Raw genomic sequence first — 8600 nt, 5'->3', positions numbered from 1 at the left:
GAAAGGATCTTAATCTTATAAAATCATATTTATTAATAGCAAATGCAGTGTCTTGAGTGTAAGAGCTATAACCTGATGGAGCCAAAGTGGCCTGATCCATACACAAGAGGGCAATACACCAAAAGATACAAGAGGTCCTCAAAATAAGTTTAAATAAAGACCCCAAAATATTTTTGCTAAATATGATTGATAACGAGGATTTAGAAAGAAAACATGGAAAGCTCTTATTTTATATGATCAGTGCGGCTAGACTGTTGTTGGCATCAGTGTGGAAATCAGAGAAGATTCCCGATAGAGAAAACTGGACCCTAAAAATGTACGACTACATGGAGATAGACAAACTATCTTGTTTCATAAATAAGAGATTGATAAATAAATTTAAGAAAGGTTGGGAACCTTAGATATGTTATCTGAGAGAAAATGAAGGTGCATATACAGGTATTATATTTTAATTAATTTTGTATGAATACTTGGGATCAGAGGAAAATATGAGAATATGTGATAAAAAAAAGTAAGAAGCGTCATTGTAAGCAACTGAAATGTACAGAAAAGGCAATGATCTAGAAATATGCATGTAAAGAAGACTTGGAGATAAGATAGATAAACAGAAAGTGACAGTATAAAGTATACAGGTAAACGCAGTAACAACAGAGCAGAGGAAGGATGGGGGAATGGTCAATGTTAAGAGCAAAATAATGTACACGTAATTAATAATTTGGTTTTTTTTATTTTGTATTATGTCAAAACTCAATACACACTCACAAAAATAATAATGAATAGATGGTACTATACACCCTGGAAATTAAAAAAGATATACAGTATAAGTTAGAACAAGGTTTATATTGGAGGTGTAACAAGGAAAAAGGGACCATCTTTCATGTATGGTGGCAATGTAAAGAGATTCAGAAATATTGGAGGGAAGTTCATGAGACTATTCAGCAGATATTTGGGATAAACTTCCCAATGAACCCCAAGTTATATTTACTTAATATGACCTCGATTTTGAATGTATAGGATGGCCTGGAAGACAAAGAGCCCTCCTCCAACCACCATCTTGAGGGGGAGAGAGGCCTTGCAATTTTTTGTATTGTTTTGCAATTTTACTGTACACCGCTATGATCATTGCAGAATAGCAGTCTATAAATAAAAATTATTATTATTATTATTATTATTATTATTATTATTATTATTATTATTATTAAAATAAATATTGGAGGATAATATTATATCTGGTGACTGCAGCTAGAGTTTCAGTAGCTAAATTATGGAAATCGGAAGTGGGGCCAACATGGGATGATTGGATGCAGAAGGTGAATGAATATAGAGGACTAGACAAGATATCCTGCCATGTACAAGAGCAAGATATTACAAAAAGGAAAAAGGATTGGAAAAAAGTTTTGGTGGTATGGGAATCGAGATGGAATATGAAAACTAATATATTGGATGTTTAATAGTTTATACTTCTATGATGACAACTTGTTTAATGAACTCTTTTTTTTCCAATTTTTTCTTTTTCCCTTCTCTTCTATATTCAGTATGATACCCTTTATAACTGCAGGTCTGTAGATGAACAAATGGCATCTCCAACAAAGCATTTTATACAAGAATAAGAGCTGAGGGTTTAAAAATTGAATATGTATTTAAATAATTAAGCAAGGGCAAGACTTTGTGTTAAGATAAGAAGTACTGAGATTTGCTTTTTAAATGAATCTTAGCTGATCTTTATTTTTATTTTATTTTTTGTATACAGAGTACAGTACATAATGAGACAGTTGGTTTTGGGAAGAGTACTCTTTAAAACTCTAAGAACCAGAGGAACATCGATGAAAACCAGTTAAGACAAGAATACAAATGTAATTTCATTTGAACTTTTATTGTAGCATAATTTTTATTATATATAACCAATAAAGATTATTTTAAAAAGAAGAAGTGGACTTACATAGAGTCACAGGCAAAGAAGTCCACCTGACTCCAGAGTAGCAACTTGAATTGAATGGAAGGGATTATACTCTGGTGAACTGAAGAGAACCTATGAAGATAAATTTTAGTGAGCTACAGAACAAAATACTTCTTATATTTTAATACATCAAACAGACACCCTTTTAATGCCATAGTAGTTGTTTGAATATAAATGCAGTATTTCTCATATCAGACGAACTATAATACAGAGCAGGTTTAGACAGACTTACTCACAGTTCATGTGGAGTGTGTATTATGGATATATTATCAGGAATCCATGTGTTCTTCAGAGCCTGAAGAGCTGCCAGAAACTCTGTTAATACAGTGCAATAGGGCAAAGATGTAAAATCCTTGAGTTCCATACTAAGAGAAAGAAAGATGTAAAATAAAAATTGTTTATGCAACTCCACCTTGATTAAATGAAGGAAAGTATTTCCTGGTCTGGAGACCAAGAGAAATAATATCCTTGCACTGGCCTATCAAAAGCACTGGTGGGAAAAAATGTTCCAATTCTCCATGGTCTTCAACCTCCTGGACAGATCAGCAGGGTCTAACATCATGAAGACAAGTACCTTCCATGATTCCTTTGATTTTAAATATTAAGCTAAGCTACCGGTGAATATCTAACTAGACATTCAAGCAGCAAGGAATCTCTTTGATGTAGCAACTGAAACTAGACTTTGGTTTGCTTTGACCCATTCTGTATCCAGTCACTTTACTTTGTTTCAAACTATAATGGTTAGGAAGTTTGGCAGTTTTTCATTTTCTCTGCTTGGACATCACTCATGTTTGTGTGTTTCAAGTTCAAGAAGAAACCTGGGATTTGACTGGCTTTAACTGCTGTTCCTTCTCATTCTGTCAAAGCATGTTTCTCTGCTCTACTTTTACTAAGTCCACATTTTCCAGGACATATCTTCCCTTGCACTTTCCTATTCAATTGTCCTACTCTTGAGTTTTGCCTTGATTGACCTCATAGAGTCAATGTTACTTGTTAGCTACCAAATGTTATATCCGCACTCTTCCTAAATTGCTGTGTGCCAACTAAAAGATGGGCCTTGCTCTTAAGGAGCAGGAGGGGACAAAATGCAGGCTGCAAATTCCGTTTTTGTGGCCCAGGAATCAATTTCTTTTCCTTTCCTTCTTTATTTCTTTTTTTGTCAGGTTTTGGGATCTTCTGGACCACTTTAGGTCCAGGAAGGGGCTTTTAAAAAATGGAAATAAACCAGAATTTCTGGTCACTTCCTATTTTGAAAAATGGCTTCTCCTGTGCATTTGGGGACAGAAATTAAGTTTTGGTAATGGGGGTGCAGTGGAAGGTGCCAAGTCACCTGGGGCTAATGCATAGTTAAACACCCCTGTTATAGAGATACACAGTAACTCCAGCTTTACGCTTGTCAGTCTTTGTTAAAAGCTAATGTAAGCAAGTTGCCGCAGCATCAAGATGTCAAAGGATTCCTTGAAAACAGCACTTAAAACTTTGGCACCCCCCCTTTGAAACATCTTTTGGAAACATCTTTGCACCTAGGAGACACACAAAGGATTCAGATCCAGCCTTTCATTTCCAAGGTAAATAATTTGCAGGGCCCTCTGCCGATCTGTGGACGCAAACGAATAACTGCAAATAAAACAGCTTCTACCCACCTGCAATTTCTTGTCCTCTTGGATCAGGCAGATCCAACACAGTCTCTTAATTCACATGATGGTTACTTTATTGAAAGTTCTGTGGTATCCACATGTTGTAACATGCAAAAATGTAGGTCTCTGACATTATCCAGAAACATTGTTGACATGAACTCTTTCTCAACTCTGGGATGCCATACTGTTTGAGTCTTTATGCAGAAACCCTAATCTACAACAATAGCCAACATTTTTATTTCCGAGACTCACAGAGTTCTGCAACATTCAATACACAGCTGAAGATTTGAAGGCATTCGCATGCCTTGAAGAGCAGTGAAGAGTAGTACAGTATGGGTGATTCTGAAAGGGGAACTTCACTTGCATTATGGAATGCATAGTGAAAAAAAATGTTTTTAGAACACAATGAAATATGTACAAACAAGAGAGATTCTGTATATCATCTACATAGGTGTAATTTTTTAAAATGCACATAACTCCATCTGTCCCTGCAAACTAAACTGATATCAAGTGTAAAAAGGCATACATATTTATCTCTTAAGCAAACTCATCTCCCTTTCCTTCTCCCTGGAATGTGATGAATAAACTCCTCCAGGACTCCAATGGAATGCGATCACTTCTTCTCTCTTACACCTTCCCATGTCAAAATTTACTTGTACTGGAGGAATTTAAGCCACAGATGAACCGTTTCTGAAGCTTTATTTAACATGCACTCTGCAAACAAAGCCTGACATTCACTGTTCATAGAATGATAGAGTTGGAAGAGACCACAAGGGACATCCAGACCAACCCCCTGCCATGCAGGAAATCACAATCAAAGCATCCCCGACAGATGACCATCCAGCCTCTGTTTAAAGACCTCCAAGGAAGGAGACTCCACCACTCTCTGAGGAAGGAGTGTGTTCCACTTCTTTCCTCCTGTTGGAAAACAGACAGGTTACCATTTGCTTGCTGATCACTTCCATTCCATTGCCAAAATATTTCTGGCATAGATGAGTATGAGATATTAACTCTTGTGAACTTACTTGTAACAAGGAATATGAAGTGAACTTATATGGAGTCACAGGCGAAGGAGTCCACCTGACTCCACAGTAGCAACTTCTGGACCTACAGCCACATAAAGTGAGGTTCCAACGTTTAATTTAAAAATCAAGTTTAAACCAAGAAACCTCATTGTATGTGGCTGTAGGTCCATAAAATCATAGAATTGTAGAGTTGGAAGAGACCACAAGGGCCATCCAGTCCAACCCCATTCTGCCATGCAGGAACTCTCAGTCAAAGCATCCCTGACAGATGGCCATCCAGCCTCTGCTTAAAGACTTCCAAAGAAGAGACTCCACTACACTCCGAGGGAGTTTGTTCCACTGTCGAACAGCCCTTACTTTCAGGAAGTTCCTCCTAATGTTGAGGTGGAACCTCTTTTCCTGGACCTTGCATCCATTGCTCCAGGTCCTAGTCTCTGGAGCAGCAAAAAAAGCTTGCTCCCTCCTCAATATGACATCCCTTCAAATATTAAACAGGCTATCATATCACCTCTTAACCTTCTTTTCTCCAGGCTAGACATCCCCAGCTCCCAAGTCGTTCCTCATAGGACATGGTTTCCCAGACCCTTCGACATTTTAGTTGCCCTCTGGACACGCTCCAGTTTCTCAACATCCTTTTTGAATTGTGGGGCCCCGAACTGGACACAGAATTCCAGGTGGGGCCTGACCAAAGCAGAATAGAGGGGGACTATCCTTTGATCTGGACACTAAATTTCTATTAATGCACATTGGCCTTTTTAGCTGCGCATCACACTGTTGACTCACATTCAACTTGTGATCTACTTGGACTCCCGATCCCTTTCACATGTAGTCTTGTTCAGCCAGGTGTCACCCATCCTGTATCTGTGCATTCATTTTTCTGCTCCAAACCTTACATTTTCCTGTGTTTTGTTAGCTTGGCCCAGCTTTCTAGTCTATTCAGGTCATTTTGAATTTGATCCTGTCCTCTGGAGTATTAGCTATCCTCCTAATTGTGGTGTCATCTGCAAATTTGATAAGTATTCTCCCAATTTTGTCCCCAAGTCATTGATAAAGATGTTGAACAGTACGGGCCCAGGACAGAGCCCAGTGGAACACCACTGGTCACTTCTCTCCGGATGAAAAGGAGCCATTGTTGAGCACCCTTTGGGTTGGCTGTGTCAACCAATTACAAATCCATGTAACAGTTGCCTGTCTAACCCACATTTTACAAGCTTGTTTTCAAGAATGTCACAGGGAACTTGTCAAAGGCCTTACGGTGAACCGCCCTGATCTATGGAAGGGCGGTTATAAATAATAATTTATATTTATTATTACGGAAATCAAAGATGCTATTCCACAGCATCCCCTTCATCTATCAAGCTGGTAATTTGATCAGAAAAAGAGATCAGATTTGTCTGGCATGGCTTGTTTCTCTGAACCATGTTACTTTTTGTGATTATGGCATTGCCTTCTAGATGTTCACAGACTCTGTTTAATGATCTGCTCTAGATTTTTTCCTGGATAGATGTCAGACTTACTGGACGATAATTGTTGGGATCCTCTTTTCCCCCCTTTTTGAAGATGGGGACAACGTTTGCCCTCCTCCAGTCTGCTGGGATTTCTCCGTTTTCCAGGAGTTTTCAAATATGATTGCCATTGGCTCCGATATACATTTGCCAGTTTCTTTAATACCCTTGGATGGAGTTCATCTGGTCCTGGAGACCTATATCATTTAGATAAGCGGGTATTCCTGTACTATCTTCTTGCTACTGTGCTGAAATTCCCTAATCTGTCCTCTGCCTCCATTATCCTCAGGTTGAGCACCCATTTCCTTTCTGAGAAGACTGAGGCAAAGAAGGTATTGAGTAATCTGCTTTTTCTCTGTCCCATGTTAGCATTTTTGCTTTCTTCTTCATGCAGTGGCCCTACCATTTCCTCCTTCTACCATTGCTGCAGACATATATACAAAAAGCCCCTTTATTGTTCTTAACCTCTCTAGCAAGCCTGAGCTCATTCTGTGCTTTAGCTTTTCTGACTTTACCCCCACACAGGCTACTATTTCTTTAATTTCTTTTTCATGATTTCCCCTTTCCATTTCATATACAGTTCCTTTTAAAACGTGCTCAGTTGAAAGTTCCTTAGTCATCCATCCGGTTTCTTGAACATCTCCCTTTTTCTTCCTCATTGGTACTGTTTGAAATTGTCGTTCAGTATCTTCCTTTGTGAAACTCCCACTCATCTGATGGAGGGTAGGTCTAGGGTTTGATTTTTTAACTCTTATTATAATAGAGTTGAGGAGAGAACACGGCCGGCCCAGCGTCATCAGGGGCTGGCCTGAAGACTGAGTGCCCTCCCCCATAACTGTCATCTTTCGGCCGTTGAGGGAGAGAGCAGGCCGGCCAGCGTCATCAGGGGCTGGCCTGAAGACTGAGTGCCCTCCCTCCATAATGTCATCTTTCGGCCGTTGAGGGAGAGAGCAGGCCGGCCCAGCGTCATCAGGGGCTGGCCTGAAGACAGAGTGCCCTCCCTCCAACTGTCATCTTTCGGCCGTTGAGGGAGAGAGCAGGCCGGCCCAGCGTCATCAGGGGCTGGCCTGAAGACAGAGTGCCCTCCCTCCATAACTGTCATCTCGGCCGTTGAGGGAGAGAGCAGGCCGGCCCAGCGTCATCAGGGGCTGGCCTGAAGACGGAGTGCTCTCCCTCCATAACTGTCATCTTTCGGCCGTTGAGGGAGAGAACAGGCCGGCCCAGCGTCATCAGGGGCTGGCCTGAAGACTGAGTGCCCTCCCTCCATAACTGTCATCTTTCGCTGTTGAGGAGAGAGCAGGCCGGCCCAGCGTCATCAGGGGCTGGCCTGAAGACAGAGTGCCCTCCCTCCAAACTGCATCTTTTGGGCGTGAGGAGAGAACAGGCCGGCCCAGCGTCATCAGGGGCTGGCCTGAAGACGAGTGCCCTCCCTCCATAACTGTCATCTTTCGGCGTTGAGGGAAGAACAGGCCGGCCCAGCGTCATCAGGGGCTGGCCTGAGACTGAGTGCCCTCCCTCCATAACTGTCATCTTTCGGCCGTTGAGGGAGAGAGCAGGCCGGCCCAGCGTCATCAGGGGCTGGCCGAAGACTGAGTGTCCCTCCTCCATAACTGTCATCTTTCGGCCGTTGAGGGAGAGAGCAGGCCGGCCCAGCTTCATTAGGGGCTGGCCTGAAGGACAGAGTGCCCTCCCTCCATAACTGTCATCTTTCGGCGTTGAGGAGAGAACAGGCCGGCCAGCGTCATCAGGGGCTGGCCTGAAGACAGAGTGCCCTCCCTCCATAACTGTCATCTTTCGGCCGTTGAGGGAGAGAACAGGCCGGCCCAGCGCATCAGGGGCTGGCCTGAAGACTGAGTGCCCTCCCTCCATAACTGTCATCTTTCGGCCGTTGAGGGAGAGAGCAGGCCGGCCAAGCATCATCAGGGGCTGGCCTGAAGACAGAGTGCCCTCCCTCCATAACTGTCTTCTTTCAGCCGTTGAGGGAGCGAACAGCCGGCCCAGCGTCATCAGGGGCTGGCCTGAAGACTGAGTGCCCTCCCTCCATAACTGTCATCTTTCGGCTGTTGAGGGAGAGAGCAGGCCGGCCCAGCGTCATCAGGGGCTGGCCTGAAGATAAAGTATCTTAATTGTAGATTTTTCTTGTACTGTTATATAATTTTCTTGTACACCGCTATGATCTATTTGGAATAGCGGTTTATAAATAAAACATATTATTATATTAATTACCATTTCCTCTTCTACCATTTGCTGCAGACATATATACAAAAAGCCCCTTTTATTGTTCTTAACCTCTCTAGCAAGCCTGAGCTCATTCTGTGCTTTAGCTTTTCTGACTTTACCCCACACAGGCTAGCTATTTTCTTTAATTTCTTTTTCATGATTTCCCCCTTTTTCCATTTCATATACATGTTCCTTTTAAAACTTGGCTCAGTTGAAAGTTCCTTAGTCATCCATCCTGGTTTCTTGAGACATCTCC

At 41.8% G+C, this 8600-nt stretch overlaps 1 protein-coding gene and 1 long non-coding RNA gene across 6 annotated transcripts in view; both read right to left on the bottom strand.

Moving 5' to 3' along the window:
* The window catches only part of MFN1 (mitofusin 1), a 95081-nt gene that overhangs the window by 52853 nt on the left and 33628 nt on the right, over nt 1-8600 (bottom strand). The window lies entirely within an intron of this gene.
* Nucleotides 1930-2522, bottom strand: LOC121925603. Its single transcript, XR_006102908.1, has 3 exons — nt 2370-2522; nt 2194-2272; nt 1930-2029 (listed from the first exon to the last, which is right to left on the bottom strand). It is a non-coding gene; the product is annotated as an uncharacterized LOC121925603 (long non-coding RNA).

This window comes from Sceloporus undulatus, chromosome 3 (genome assembly GCF_019175285.1).
Source record: "Sceloporus undulatus isolate JIND9_A2432 ecotype Alabama chromosome 3, SceUnd_v1.1, whole genome shotgun sequence".
Taxonomy (NCBI): domain Eukaryota; kingdom Metazoa; phylum Chordata; class Lepidosauria; order Squamata; family Phrynosomatidae; genus Sceloporus; species Sceloporus undulatus.
This window is presented reverse-complemented; position numbering and strand designations above follow the sequence as displayed.